Source organism: Pinus tabuliformis, chromosome J (genome assembly GCF_031772625.1).
Source record: "Pinus tabuliformis cultivar Carrire ecotype Pingquan chromosome J, CPIR1, whole genome shotgun sequence".
NCBI lineage: Eukaryota > Viridiplantae > Streptophyta > Pinopsida > Pinales > Pinaceae > Pinus > Pinus tabuliformis.
In genome coordinates, this window is record NC_142295.1 from 279,331,865 (window position 1) to 279,348,657 (window position 16,793).

A 16,793-nucleotide genomic window follows, 5' to 3' on the forward strand; every position below is an offset into this window, starting at 1 on the left:
GTAGTTATTGTTATCAATTTGCTAAGCTGCTACTTGATTTCGATTCCCAGATTCACATGTGACAAATTGTATCTACTAATTTATTTAGCAATCCCAATTAGCAAATGGTCTATTGAACCATTGTCGGGGACCTCTCTCTCTCTCTCTCTCACTCCCTATGAGTGTGTGTGTGTGTGTGTATATATATATATATATATATATAGCGAATGGTCTCTTAAACCATTCTTGGGGACCTCCCTCTCTCTCTCTCTCTCTCTCTCTCTCTCTCTCTCTCTCGATATATATGTGTGTGTGTGTGTGTGTGTGTGTGTGTATATATATATATAGCGAATGGTCTCTTAAACCATTCTTGGGGACCTCTCTCTCTCTCTCTCTCTCTCTCTCTCTCGATATATATATGTGTGTGTGTGTGTGTGTGTTTAATATAAATCTCTCTGTCCTTGGATATTTCATATTACATGTTAAAGCTCGTGCTTGTGAATTTATCAGTTAATATGCACAAGCTGAACCTCAAGTTGGGCCCACTGAAGGTAAGTCCTTGTGTTGAATGTTTTTTTCTTATTTTTAGCATAACATATTTTATATTATGTTTTATTTGCAAATTTAGTTGTTAATGATTGTGTTCATTTTATTAATTTATGTGTTAATTTCCTTTCTTATGGCATGTTGGATTTCATTCTAAATGGTTTGTTTAATTTCATTTTGTGTATTAGTGGGTTTGTTATTGGGCAATTTTTTTATTTCAATTTTATATGGTGATGTTTTCATAGTTGTGGTATGAAATATTTCTACTATGAAATCAATAAAAGCTAATATGAATCCTTAATTCGGTAGAAGACCTTAACCATAGTAGGGACATTGACACTAAGCTATGTTTTTAACTATGATCTTAAAATTTAATGTGCCAAGTAGGTGAACCTGAATTACCGAGTTAGGCTTTGTTCAAAGTTAGTCCTTGTATCACTAGTAGGATTTCCTTGAGTTTATTTTGACACATGTAGAAGTGGTAGTTATTTTGATGCTTATGCGTACAAAATTGAGAGCCTGACAAGTCATTAGATCCTATATTAATAAATTAAATGATAATTTCAAATACAAACAGATCCTGAAATATGAATCAAATATTCACATCGTCAACAAGGAAGTAAGTATTATCAAGATCAAAGAGATTTAGTCGTAAGGATGGACATTTAGTTATGGGAGTAATCATTAACATTTTAATATCCTGGAAATCCTTCATTTCTTAACATTTAATAGTATCATCATATGGGAATACAATGAAGGGTACTATTGATGGTGCTGGACATGCCAACATTCAAGGGATCACCCTGGTATGAAGACCAACTAGACCTCACACCATTTGGTGTTGGAGTCCCATCTGGTATGATGGCTCAGTTGCCATTATCTTAAGGATTTTCCTCAACTCTTGCTTGTTAGCATAGGAGAGTGGATCACTTTGTCTTTGAGAAGTGAGGTTCGTGTGCCTGGTGATTGTAAGTGTACTTGTGTCAATGGTTCTTTCACTGTGAGGGGGAAATGTTGAAGGTGAGTTCCAGGTTGAAAGGGATCAGTCCCAACTCGACTAGGAACACACAACACAAAGGACATACACAGCTTCTAGTGGAGCAGTCCACTCCGATGCTGCAGTCACAATACAAGGTAAGATAACATGTACAACACTCACGGATCAATCTTAGACGAGTGAAACGACCGTTGCAACAAGGTTCATGTGAAAGGTCTGTCTAATGTCCCGTAGAACCGTCGACAGGAATAGGACAGCATTAACAGCATATAAAACACATTTCCATTAATAGATTATGCATTACAACAAATGAATCAGTTCAGATGTAGAACACATTGTTAAAGCAACATGCATTACAAGTGTTAAAGATTAGTCTTACAACAAATACAATACATGTGTGAAAACGTGTTGGCCTATTGATAAGCTTCTGAATTAAGCGAAATTTCCAAGACACATCATTACACCATACATGACTAATCTCGTTAGTGGATCATTGGAGCCACTAATTACTCCTCAAAGAAAACATTATTGACTCTCTTGGTTATGTGGGAAGAGCTGAGGTGAAAAGTCCTTTCATTTACAAATTATGGGGCTATTTATAGCCAAGGGTGAAACTGACCCTTGTGGCTATTCGACTACCCTCATGACCATTCGACTTCCATGAATTTTTTACTTACATGAATCTATGTTTAACAAGTGGCTCTCTTGGACATCCGTGTTACATCACATCCATTGACAACAAGCCCATAGTAGAGATGTGGGCAACATGACTCATGACTCAACTCAACATGACTTGACATGACATTGCTGGTACATTCGTGCTGCTGCTGGAGTGCATGTTGAGCTAGAGTGATGTTGAGTGATAGATGTCTTCAAGGTGTACCATAGCCTCACCTTTGCATGGTGAATTGTGTAGATTCTTCGATGGTCCTTGGTTCACTTAATGAAACTTTATCATGTTGTTCCTTGCTTTCATGCTGGACGACTTGACAGGCTCACTTGTTTGCGAAGGTGCATGTTCGTCGCGTTCATCTGCTTCGCATGCTTCGCTCATTTATACATTGGTGATCCTATCCATCTGCATGTGGTCCCTTCGTTCATCACGTTCATCGCCTTGAAATTTTTTTTGGTGTACCTATACTTGCACTCACTCATGACAAGATGACATCAAATCCAAAACCTCCTAATATACCATGACACATGATCATTCGAATGCAAGTGACCAGGAGAGGTAGCAGGGCTATGATGTGGGATGATGGCTCTCAGAAATTGCTGATGAAAACTGTGCAAGAGTCACTGATAGATGGAGACAGGTGATCTAAGGCAACAATGATTGACTGCAATGTCTAGCTCGGCTGGGAGGCAAAATTGCGCAAATTTTGGGAGGAATAGTTCAGGCTGCTAGAAAGAAAGGTAGGCATGCTCTGTGCATTTTCCAGAATGAACAATCAATAGGGGCCAGACAACCAGATTTGTGCAATTTTCTAGAGGAATGGGTTGGGTTGCAGGAAGGGTCAGCAGGTAGGGATTGCGCAGTTTTTCTAGGGAACTTCCCAGGAGACTAGCAGCCATATTTGTGCAATTCCAAGAGGGAACTGCAATTTGGTTGTTGGGGTCACTAGCAGCCGGATCTATGCAATTCCTAGAGGAAAATTCTAGTTGGGTGTTGGGGTCACTAGCAACCAGATCTGGACAATTCCCAAAGGGAACAGTGAGTTGGCCGCTTAGTCACTAGCAATAGAAACTGTACAATTCCTGGACGAAACAAGCAGTCTGCTATTGGGAGCTGTTGGCTAGGAAAATTGCATTAAGGTCAGGAGGTGTGCTTGTTGATCATCTTTTTGCAATTTCAGAGCTGAGCCGACTGATTGGTAGTGGGAGGCCTTCTCATGGGCACTGTGCAATTTTTGAGATGAACAACTGGTCGACTGTCTAGGTGGCCAGCATGAGTGTTGATTGAATTGCTTGCAGGTAGCACAACTTGAAAGAACTAGATTGGTGCTTATGCTCTATTCTGGTTGGCAGCTGATCGTCTCAAAAGAACGGTGATGGTCTGGATGTCACTGAGTCTGGTTGTTAGAACTTCAACAAAAATGACTAAGTGTGTGAACAATTGAAAGGTGCATAGGTAATCATACGGACACGCACTCACGTGACTTGATGATGAAATGACTAAATCATCCAGATACACATGTTCAACATGACTGACCGATGGTGCAAGTGACAAGCGCGACACACATTATTGATCATTCATGACCGAGTCGATGCTTGTACGACAGTGAATGTGACTTTGTGTGTGAGTGCGACAGTTGCTTTCATGGTGAATACATCAAAAACATACGAAGCCAAGACTCTAGGCATAACTAGAACACAGTCACAAGCATGACTTAGACATCAACATGCAGAGACTTGAGTGAAATAAAAAAGCAAGGAGAATGTAAAGACTCACATGGGCTCATAGAGTGAACCCGGGTGTGTGCAGTCATCAAGTGAAACTCTTCAAGGGAGGTTCTGAAATTGATGCAGGCCAAAATTTTGGAGGGTGGTTATACCCACTACAACACTTCACGACACACTGGTAGGACTCCAGCTTCATTGTTTTGGTTCATTGCTAGCGCAATTCCTTGGTCTTCCAGGGAGTATTGAATCCCTGTGTAGGTTGTTATCACTCAGATTTTCCTTGAAGTTGTTGGGAAGAGGAAAGGGGTCCGAGGTAACCACAAACCAACTTTTAGGTACATAATCTAGCCAATCTATACCCAGAGAGGGCTCTCTCTTTAAGTTTTAGCTTTGTTTTGAAAGATATTAGGCTAGATATGAAAGTTTAGGGTTTTTGATTGTGTTTGGGTGGTGAAATTCAATAGCAAAGGGGTATGACTGAGAAGTTTAGGCCATTAGGCTAATGGAGTCAAAGAATATGGTTTAACTAGATATGGTTTCTTAACAAGGGATGGTTTCACAAGGCAATATAGTTAAACAGGGAACAAATAGAGACTTAAAAAATATGGGATGCACTCAAAAGGGATGAAGGGCAATTAAGAATCCTTCATCATATTTTAAGAGAGGGAACTTGGATGATTACCAATAAAGAGAAATTAAGAATTCTTTACTAAATAATCAAAGTGAATAAACTAGGAAACAAGAGCAATTAAGAATTCACTGTTTATGTCAGTTTAGAGGAAAACATTAAGAAAAAAAACAATTGAAAACAGATTCCACTCAAGCACTTTCTAAATTATTCTTTTTCGTTTACCATTCAGATATGAAACACAGTTGGTATAATAAACAAGAAAACTTTAAAACATGAGATATAGAAGAATTATTGGTCCGGTGTCTGACTCATGAATCCTGTGAAAAATCCTTTGCATCAATTCTTCATCCAGCTAGCCACACAAAATTTTGTCCAACAACACTTTATTCCAAAATAATCAACTTTTCAGCAATGTCTAAGAATCCACCCTCAATACTCCAATTGAGGGAGTATTTATAAAAAATCTTTACAAAAAATATCTCATAACAAAGTGAGATATATTCTAGGATGAATATGAATAAGTTACAAGAAAAATAGAGACAGATGGTCTGGTAGATAGAAGAAAAGGCAAATTTATGTTGTGTTCTTCCTATTCTTGTGAGTGTGCTGGAGACAGGCCCTATGATTTGTCTTGCTGCTATCTTCTTGGTAATTCTGTGTTGGTTGCCCTGTTTTCACTGGTACTCTTTACCTGCTCTGATACTCTTTGACCTATTTGATCTCTTTTTATCCTTTTAAACATTAATTACTGTAGTAAATAATCAAAATTTACATTTTACTAAGGATAATTTACAAAATTTCTAATATTTCTTCCCACCATTGTGGTTATGGTATTCTGGTTGTTTGAAGTTTTCTCAGGGTCTCATCAGTTTCAGTGTACCTGAAAAAGGTAGGTTGAATTAGAAACAAGTGCTTTATCTGATGCTCGACATAGAATAAGTTCTCTAGACTATCATAGAGAACTCTGCCTATAGGCAATGCTTTTGATGCTGATTCACTTGTTGGTGGACCTGCCTGGTTGCTTGCTTATTGATTCAATTTCTCCACATAGTCTATATGCCTCATTAGTTTATCATTAATAACTAAAGGACTAGGCAACCCCTTACTCTGCAAAATATCAAATTTCTTCATAAAAGTATTGATTTCTTCCTGCATTCATGGCATCTTCTTTCTAAATTTTGCATCAAAGTCCATTTAGTTAAAACCCTTTTGACTTCTAGAATTTTTCATGTTCTGTCTTGAATGCCTAGCTCTTCAAGATGGTACTTATTCTTGGTATTCAAAAACTGTATGAGCCTAGTGGCTTACTCAGGCATATTTCCTAACTATGCTCTTATCTTTTGAACTTCTTCTCGAGTTGCCTTTACTAAATCAATTTGCTCAAAAATTATTTGGATTGATGGACAAACATCATTTATTGACTGAGTGATGTTGGCCCAAAGAATTTTCCTAATTTATGTCAAAGGTTTATTAAAAGTGAGATCCTTTTCTAATGATTTCACTTTTTGTTCTAATCCTTTAATTTCCCTTGTCCTTTCTGCAACATTTATCTTTGAAAGGTCATAACTTTGCTCCAAGGTAGCATATTGTTCTTTTACCTTTTGTAGCTCTGTAACTTGGAGTTTCAATTCCTCCATTGATTTTACTAATTCATATGGGCTAAGACCTGTAATTCTTGCTTGTGATGTACCTGTTGTTGTTGTTGTTACTGCCTCTGATTTGACTGCTAGAACATTAGGTGCTAGAGCTGTTCCAACGGTGGAAGGGACTGCAGTGGAAACTACTTGAATCACATTAGGAGGCTGAGAGGTCAACTCTCCCTGCTTATCCTTCAATGATTTCTCCAATTCTTGTTCAGTTTCCTTTAGCTGCTCATTAAGTTTCAGGACTAAGTCCATAAGCTCTTCTTCAGTTCTTTGTTGTATCACCTCAGCTGTTTGTGGGTGCCTTGAAGGTGGCAATTTCAGTTGCTTTCTCAAAGCAACAATGTCTTCATCCTTCTTTTTGATTAAGGCTTTTGCTGCCTTCACATCTTTGGGATCATGACGCAACCCAATGATCAATTCTTCTAATGTTTTGATCATGTTGTCTTTAGCCTATGAAGAGGCTTTCTCCAGCTATAGTTGGGTAGTTGTGTTATTCAAAGAATTTTCCAGCCTTTGGGCCATCATAGCCTTACCAGTCAAGGTGGAATGAATCATCTCTCCGGTTTGTTTGTGCAAATCAATTTGATCCAAAGGATGAATATCCTTTGCCATGACCTCAAAATTAGTTATAAGATAGTCTGCTGCTGATTGAGGCTGTTGCACTTTAGGTTTGAAATAACTCATTATCATCTTGCCTTCCTCGATGTCATAGGCTGACATCAATCTATTTTGATTTGTAGGAGCCATTTTCAAATATTGATTATAAACCTGAATCCTCAATGGATCATTTTTGGCTTTTATCTCCATAAATGTCTTCTTGATATCTGAAGTGTCCTTTCCTGGTAGTCTAAAAGATGATACCTTTGCACTTTGTTGTCTTTCTAGCTCCTGTCTCTGTGAGCTAGTAGATGTTCCACATACTGGGAATGTTTGATGACTATCTTTTCCTTCTTTCCTTTGACTACCAGTAGTCTCTTCAAGAAATTCTTCCTTTGAAAGAGGATTTAACCTTTGTCTTTTTGCACTAGGTTGCACTGAGGGTCCACTGGCAGGGGTAGCTAATTCCCTGTCTCTTTTCTTATTCCTTTCCTCATTCAGAGGAGTCTGCAAAACTAGAGGTTCTCCCGCATTGCCTTGAGTTGGGGGAGTTTGCATTTGGGCCTATTCCTTGGAAGTTTCAGGCTATTTTGACATTCTAGATTGCTCGGTGGCATGTGTACTAGTCTCTATTTCTTTTCCCTTGGAGGTCTCTGTGGCTGGTGTATTACTTTGCTGTGAGTGCCTTTCTGAGGTCCCAGCTGATGAGCCACTTATTCCTGATATTGATCTCTGAGAACTACCATGTACCTGCCCAAAAGAATCTATGTCAAGAGTAGTTTCAATATCTCTCATTACATTTTCAATATTAACATGTTCCTTGTTAGCAGCTACTAAGTTCCCCTCTCTCCATTCATCCATATTGGCAAACTGTTCAATTTCAGGGATCCTATGATGCATATAGGGGGACAACCTATTCTTCATTCTTCTATCACAAATAAAGCCCTGAGGGTCATATGGGGCCCAACCAAAACTCTTTTTTAATCTAAGGTAGTCTTCTAGGATTCTTTCTGCTGCTTCTCCTGCTTCTCTACTGTTGCAGACAAAAGGGCCTATTTGATGTTTGATCCTTAATTGTGCTTTCTTTTTGGCTTTAGTAAAATGGATCAAATCTGCATTACATATCTGCCAATAGTATTCCAATTCAAATGGTCACATTGGAACATACTTTGGAAACTTGAAGGAGGCAAGCCCACAACCATATATTCTGAATTCTGTGATGTTTTGGTATATATACCGGTCTCCTAATTTGTACTGCTTGGAAAGTTGAAGGGTCTTTTTAATATCAACACTGATCCTAGGAGGGGAAACCCCTTCCAACAAGGTGGTTGTTGGGTGAACAAATAGGTCAATGAATTCATTATAGGAGTGAGGGGTTTCAAAGGAATCATGAAAGACTGCAGACCAGAAGATTACAAATCTTGGATTTCCCCTAGTGTAAAGTTTCAGGACAGGGAATGGGAAATTGTTTGACTGATAAAAGAGCATAAGATGGTATATATAGGTGGATTACTTGAAAACTCTTTCATTTTCCAGTCTTATGAATTGGTCATGAATCTTATGAGAAATGTAGGAGGCAAAGTCATATTTGATAGTAGGTGGCTGTCCAGGAGTAAAAGTTGACAACAGTACTAGGGTTAACTCATCAACAAATTCGCTAGTATTGAAACCCATTATTGATGATATCATGTCAATTATGAGTTGTCCCATAGCTGTGAGGAAAGTTTTCATGTAAGGAGGTGGGCCATCAAGCTGATACTTTGGTGACATGAAGATTTGACAGAGGCGAGTGAGTTCCTCTTGGGATAATTTAACTGATTTCTCAAGTAAATCTCCCATGGAAAGGGGAGTCAGGGCTTGACTGGGATGAAACTGTAACATTTCATTAATTGACTCAACAGTTATTGGAAAAAGGATTGTTTGGCTCGAGGACATGATTACTCGGCTATTAGGGTTGTAATTGTCATGACAATGATGAATTATTTCTCGGAAAATTTGAACTGAGGGTAGAAAATACATAGGAAGGGTGGATTGCCACAATCCTATGATATCAAAACCATTCAGGTAGTTATCTCTACTTTGGAAAAAGACTTTCGGGTGATTTTTGTCAGTGATGAGGTCTTTCCTCTGGAAGTCCTTATCAGCCAAAGGTAGATAGTCTAAATATTTATGAGGAGCATTTAGGGTTGCAACACTCTGAGCCACAGGGGTTTCCATGTCTGGTTCTTGTGTATTCCTATGGAAAATAGTGGTTTTCTATAACAATGGGAAAAACAGAGGGTCTGGGAACTTATATAATGAAGGCAAGACTGAATTATAAACAGTTTTGGTCCTTTTCTGTGGGATTTGTAGTGTAAAACAAGAAATTACAGGGTTTATGCGGAAATTGGATAAATACCTCTGTTTGGTGAATGGACAGTGAAATAACAGGTGCTAGTAGTGGCTAACAGGTTTTGGGCTGCGTCGGCTACGAGTTTTTGAGCAAGTTGGCGATTTAAAACCTCGGACAATTGACCTCAACGTTCTTTGCATGGGAGCATAGGTTTATGGTAAAATACAATGAAAACAACATTCGTTTGTTTTATTAACAAAGTTATAGGTTGGCGGGGGTTTTTGGTTTTAGGGTGGATGACGTCAACAGGGAATGAAGTGACATTTTTGTCGTATGTGGGAAAGTGGTAAGCAGTTTCATATTGCACTGCTTTTGGGGATGGATAGTAACTAGCTGGGAGCGAGCGATTCCATAGGATGTGTGATGCGTGGTGGAGGTACGGAGAGAAAACCTCTTAGTGATCACGTGCTAACATGCGGTCTCAAAGGGGTGCGCGATATTCATTGAGGCCGTCAGATCTGGAGGACCTGATCGGACGATCGATGGGGAGGCGAAGTGGCGGAAGGTTAGAGGAGGATAGACTCGATATAAATTAAAGGATTTAATCATATCGAGGGTGATGCGATTAGTTATTAGAGTTATTAATTTGTCCAAATGACATAATTAATCTGTTGGGTCCCTATAATACTAGTGATTACCCCATTACTATTATAGTTATACCCCTTATTTATATTGTTGTGCCCCTATTACCCCCATGTTGTTATTTCTGTGCCCCATAGAATCCCTCTATTGTTATTTTTGTGGCTTTATATTATTATTGTTAGGTCGGCTGGATTATATTGTGACTCCTTAGACTCCTATATATAGAAAGGAGATTTTGTCATTTGTATCATCAAAGAATTGTTCATTTATGTAATGTAAAGGAGGTTTCCCCCTCGAAGAGGCTGAATTCTAAGGCGTTGATCTATCTTTTCTATCTTTTCTTGAGCTCGTTTCATAACATTTGGTATCAGAGCTTTGGACTCTAGGGTTTCGCTAATCCAAACAGGTCATCATGGCATTTTCACTATAAATTTTTTTCTGTGATGTTTCAGAAGTCGCAAAAAAAACCCATTTGAGAAGAAATCGCGCTGAACCTTGGGTCCGAATTTTAGAGCTTTTCGAGTGATATTTGCGGAGATATGATCTGAGGAAGTTGGTCTTTTTGCAATCGTCATAACTTTCTCTCTGGGGATCGGATTGAAATTTCGTCAGAAGTTATAGAAAGAGGACGGACTATAGTTTCTTGTATGTGTGGTTCAGATTCAAAGGTTGAAATAGTGACTCGTGGCACGTCGTACAAGTTCGCTCTACTGAACTAGTCTAAAATCAAGTCACTGTGGGAGATTTCACATAACTCTTCCTTGGAGAATCCAATTTGGGTCACACTTGTGGCATTGGAAAGAGGACGCAAAAGGCTACTACAGGTCGCAATTTCATAACTGGATGATCTGAAATTACAGAGATACATCAAATTCAATATCAGGCTTCTATAAAGTGAAAAAAGGTGTGTAGTTTTTTTTTTTAATTTTTGTGTAAGCTTGGTTTAACGGAATTCAAAGGGAATAGTAAAGCATTATTATCGGTAACTGATGCCCCGAGGAAAGAAAATTCAAACACCTTCTAAGGAACCTGAAAGCTCGAGCATGACTCATGAAGAAGAGGAAGAAATGCTACATGATATATCAAAATTACAAGAACAAGTGCAACAAATGTCATGCTCACAAAAGCTAACAGTGATCCAGGTGGATGTTGTTGGCCACCCACCAACCCATTTGGACCCCCACAACTGTCTCTTTCAGTCTTTTCAGTTTCCTTAATTGTAGCACAACTTACTATTTTTAGCAGTTTTTCGGGTCCTGAACTTCCGGAGCCGTTTTGAGGCCCTAAATGACGTTTTTTTGGGAATCTGGGGGCAACATGGGTCTGTAGACCCATGTTGCCCTTCCCAAAGTGGTAGTACTTGGATAGATCTTTCTAACGAGCTATCGTACGCGTCAAACGGAGATCGTATGCCAAAGTTACGACCCCGGGAAATTGATGTACCAATTTACCCAAACGGGGCCACAATTTGGCGTTTCATCTTCTAGGGTTAGGTTTCGGGATGTGAAGGGTTTTCCATTGTTTCTCAACAATAAATAGGCCTTCGAGCCTCATTGTAATACAGTTCGGAACAGTTCAGAGGCATGTAGTCGCACATCTCTTCTCAGGGATAAGCTACCATCGCCCTAGCTGGTTTATTTCCATTTCTGGTTGTAAGCATATTTCAGTATTTTCCATTAATGAAATGAAGCATTATTTCCGCTGCATCTCTATGTTTATGGTTATTGCATCTCTGCATTTATGGTTATCTCTGTAATCTATTGCGTTCCTGTTTAAATCCGGATCAGTGGTATCAGAGCGGTCTGCTTTTTCTCTGTTTTTCTTTGCATGTCCCCAACGAGGTCGGGATATAAGGAGTTAGGGCTTGAACTGGTCGAACCTTTGCAAGACCAGCCTCGCAAATCCCGACGGCCTCCCATGGCGGATGAGAAGAAAGACGAGGGGGCAAGAGATCCTATCCAAATCTTGCTCGAAGAAGCACTCGAGCGGCAAAGGAACGCGATGATGGATAGCTTTGCGCAGATCCTTCAGCGGCTACCCAGAGGCGACGCATCGGCTTCCAACAGCTACTCTGGAAACGCCACACCATTCAAGGTACAAGTTAATTTTGAAATCCCCATCTTCGAGGGTCAAATAGACGCAGATGCCGTAGATAAATGGTTAAATCTGCTAGATGGGTATTTTTCTGTGCATGAATTTTCAAGTCGGGAAAAGATTGTTTTCGCTCTTCTCAAAGCAGCCCCCCACGTCAAGGACTGGTGGGAAACCTACTGCGAGCAGAAGGATGAAAGTACAGGCTCACTATTTTCAGCCGCACCCACTTGGAATGACTTTCGGGATGCCATCAAGGAGCAGTATTACCCTGTCGGAAGCTATGAGGACAAATACATCAAATGGACCACACTGCGACAGGGACGAGACCAAGATGTGCCGGAGTTCACAAACATTTTTCATACCCTTCGCACACAGTTGGGTATCAAAGATTCTGAGCTGCATCTGGTACTCAAATACCGCGGCTGCCTACACAGATACATCCAGGAAGAGATGGTGTTCTTGAACATCTCCTCACTCGGCACAGCATACCGATACGCTGTCAAAATCGAGCAAAAGTTCAAACAGAAGAAGCGAGACTTTGGATCTGCAAATCCGAAGCCCAAAGGACAAAGCCAAGGCGGGGTGACCCAAGACAACCCGTCAAAGCCGCAAGAAAAGAACAACACCATGAAGCTGAAGAAGGACACAGGGAAGTGGTGTGAGTTCCACAAGAGTCCCACTCATAACACAAGTGAGTGTCGGACCAAGCAGTCGCTAGTGGCCGAGTTGAAGGCTTCCGAATCAGATGGATGTTCCGACCCTGAGCCAGAACCCAACATGGGGAATGGAAAAGGGAAGCAGATCATTGATGCGGATCCCAGCGCCACTGTTGCCACTGCCAAGATCCAGAAAGATGACCCTGCAGATCCAGAGGAGGGGGAGCGTCTTTTCCACTCACAGATGTGGGTGAAGGGTTCACCGCTGCAATTCATTGTCGACAGTGGTAGCCAAAAGAACCTCATTTCAGCAGAGGTCGTGAAGCGGTTGGGCCTACCGACTACACCACACCCACAGTCGTACAGTATCGGGTGGCTTCATGAAGGACGAGATCTCAAAGTTCGCCAGCAGTGCCGCCTTCCCTACAGCATCAAACCATTCACAGACGAGGTATTGTGTGATGTTACACCCCTGGATGTTTGTGATGTATTATTAGGCCAGCCATACTTGTGGAGGCGACATGCTGTGTATGAGTCCAGGCCTCGTGCTGTCATTATTTCTTTGAATAATTCATTATACAGGATACCGGAGGTAGCCCCACCTACCGCCACATCTTTGATCACTACTAAGAAAGGCAGCAAGCTCATATCACAGACCAGGAAATTCATCTGTCTAGTTCACTCCCAAAATAAGGGGAAGATCGTTGCTACATCCATGACCCCTGCAAAGGGTTCCTCTACACAGCAGCAGCAGCAAAGGAATACGGTCATGACAGAACACAGGAACAACTTCTCCTCATTCACAGGGGTACCACATAAGCTTCAAGTGGGCAACAAATTCTGGTTGCATCTGCAGAGAGAACGCCTTACCCGAACCCATCAGAAGCTCAGACCACTCCGACATGGTCCTTACAGCAGTACCAAGGCTATGGGGAACAATGCTTTGGAGCACATCATTCCTCCATTCCTTCGCCTGCACCAAATGTTCAATGTGGACCATCGTCGACCATGCTTCCCACCATCACTGGACACATCAGAGATTGCAGGACAAGTTCAGCAGATGGAGGAACTCAACGCAATGGGGACCATTGCTTCCTAAGGGGGGAGGAATGATCCAGGTGGATGTTGTTGGCCACCCACCAACCCATTTGGACCCCCACAACTGTCTCTTTCAGTCTTTTCAGTTTCCTTAATTGTAGCACAACTTACTATTTTTAGCAGTTTTTCGGGTCCTGAACTTCCGGAGCCGTTTTGAGGCCCTAAATGACGTTTTTTTGGGAATCTGGGGGCAACATGGGTCTATAGACCCATGTTGCCCTTCCCAAAGTGGTAGTACTTGGATAGATCTTTCTAACGAGCTATCGTACGCGTCAAACGGAGATCGTATGCCAAAGTTACGACCCCGGGAAATTGATGTACCAATTTACCCAAACGGGGCCCACAATTTGCCGTTTCATCTTCTAGGGTTAGGTTTCGGGATGTGAAGGGTTTTCCATTGTTTCTCAACAATAAATAGGCCTTCGAGCCTCATTGTAATACAGTTCGGAACAGTTCAGAGGCATGTAGTCGCACATCTCTTCTCAGGGATAAGCTACCATCGCCCTAGCTGGTTTATTTCCATTTCTGGTTGTAAGCATATTTCAGTATTTTCCATTAATGAAATGAAGCATTATTTCCGCTGCATCTCTATGTTTATGGTTATTGCATCTCTGCATTTATGGTTATCTCTGTAATCTATTGCGTTCCTGTTTAAATCCGGATCAAACAGAAGCTAAGATAAGTGGTGTGGAATCTAAGATAAATGGTGTGGAATCTAAGATAAATGGCATGGAAGCTAAGATGGATTATTTGAAGACATATTTGAGGACAGATTTGAAGCCTGACATGGCAGATTTGAAGACAGATTTGACAAATTTTCTACAAGAAATACTTACTAATGGTGAAAAGGTTGTAAAGGAAACTCATGATGTGAAAAAAAGTAATGTTAATCATGATTCCATAGACGCTAATGTTGGATAGAAGACCCACCATATTCCAAAAATCGATATGAGGAAGTTTGATGGCAAGGATCTCGCCACATGGATATTACAGATGGAGCAGTTCTTCAATCTCAATAATGTGCAAAACACATTAAAGGTACGTATGGGAAATGTATATTTGGAACCAAATCAGTTTGTATGGTATCAATGGCTTTTATCTCGTAAAAAATTTATCACTTGGGCAATTTTTATGGAAGAATTGATAGCACATTATGAAGATACAAAAAGCAACACTTTTTTTAGCCAATTGATAAGTCTCAAACAAAAGGGTTCAGTAATGGAGCACATTGAGGAGTTCCAAAAATTGAACATAAGGGTAAAAGATATTCTAGAGGAGCATTGGATTGATGTGTTAATAGGGTCTTTAAAGGACAATATCCAACATGATGTTCGCCTTTGGGAACCTGATTCATTAGAGAAGGCATTCAGGTTAGCAAGAAAAATGGAAAGCAAAATTATGGCAACCAGGAAGCATACCACTCACAACTATAAAGACGGAAGTGTTGTTGCCCCTATTCTTCCACAACCTATAAGGTTGACACCACAACAATTGGAAGAAAAAAGAGCAAAAGGGCTTTGTTACAGTTGTGATAGCAAATACACTAAAGGTCATAAGTGTGCTGAGAAGAAATTATTCTACATAGATTGTGAAGAGGAAGAAGAAAAGGAGCAAGAAAGGTCAAAAGAAGAAGATATACTCTAGGAACAAAGCCTAGATGAAGAACAAATAAATCTGACCATATATTGTAATGCATTGGTGGGAATTACCACTCCTCAAACCATCAAGATAGAAGGACAAATCAAGAAGAAAAAGGTAATAGTGTTGATTGATTCAGGAAGCACCCACAATTTTATTCATTGTAGGGTAGCAAAAGAATTGAATTGCTTCCTATATCCAGCACCAGAGTGTCAAGTGATGATTGCAAATGGAGGAACAATAAATTGCTCTGGAAGGTGCCATAATATCAAGCTATCCATGGGAGAATATGTATTGACTAGCCCAATGCTTTCCATTTCAATGGGAGGTGCTGATGTTGTACTAGGAGTCCAATGGCTACAATCCTTGGGTACAATAGCTTTTAATTTTCAAGAACTTTTCATCAAATTTTCTACGGAAGGAAAGGAAGTTGAATTAAGGGGTATTGTAGGGAAACCAGGAAAGATAATCAGCTCTAATGGTATGACAAAGCTTCTAAAAAAGGAGCAAAGGGGTGTAATTGCACAATTATGTTCGCTAGATGTTTCCACATCGGAATCATCTATTTCTCCAGATCCCCAAAAAGTCCTGGACAATCATTCCAAGGTATTTGAGACTCCCAAATGTCTCCCACATATGCGTGATCATGATCATGCTATTCATCTGATTCCAGGAAGTGTTCCTCCAAACATCAGGCCGTACAGATATCCCTATGTCCAAAAAAGTGAAATTGAACGTATGGTTGCAAAAATGCTAGAGGCTGGTATAATTCAACCAAGTCAAAGTTCTTTCTCTGCTCCAGTAGTATTGGTGCACAAGAAGGATGGATCATGGCGCATGTGTCCAGATTATAGGGAGCTCAACAAGCTCACTATTAAATATAAGTTCCCCATTCCTGTCATTGATGAATTACTGGATGAATTGCATGGATCAATTTACTTCACCAAGTTGGATCTTCGTTCGGGATATCATCAAATCAGGATGAAGATTGAAGACATTCCGAAAACGGCATTTAGAACTCATGAGGGTCATTATGAATTTTTGATCATGCCTTTTGGCCTTACTAATGCACCTTCAACATTTCAAGGTTTGATGAATTCAATTTTCAAACCATTCCTTAGAAAATTTGTGTTAGTATTTTTTGATGATATACTAATCTACAGCAAGTCTTGGAAGGATCATGTTGAACATGTTGACACGGTGCTACAACTATTGGAGGAGAAACAGTTATATGCAAAAAGATCCAAATGTTTCTTTGGAGTCCAGGAGGTGGAATATTTGGGTCATATTGTGTCTCATGAAGGAGTTAAGGTAGACCCTAGCAAAATTAAAGCCATTAAGGAATGGAAAATCCCCACATCCATAAAGCATCTGTGAGGATTGCTTGGGTTGACAGGGTATTATCGCAAGTTTGTTAATAATTATGGGAGAATAGCAGCACCTCTAACAACATTATTGAAGAAAGTTGCATTTTCATGGACTCCCGAAGCAACAAAGGCCTTTGAACATCTTAAAGAGGCAATGTGCCAAGCACCGG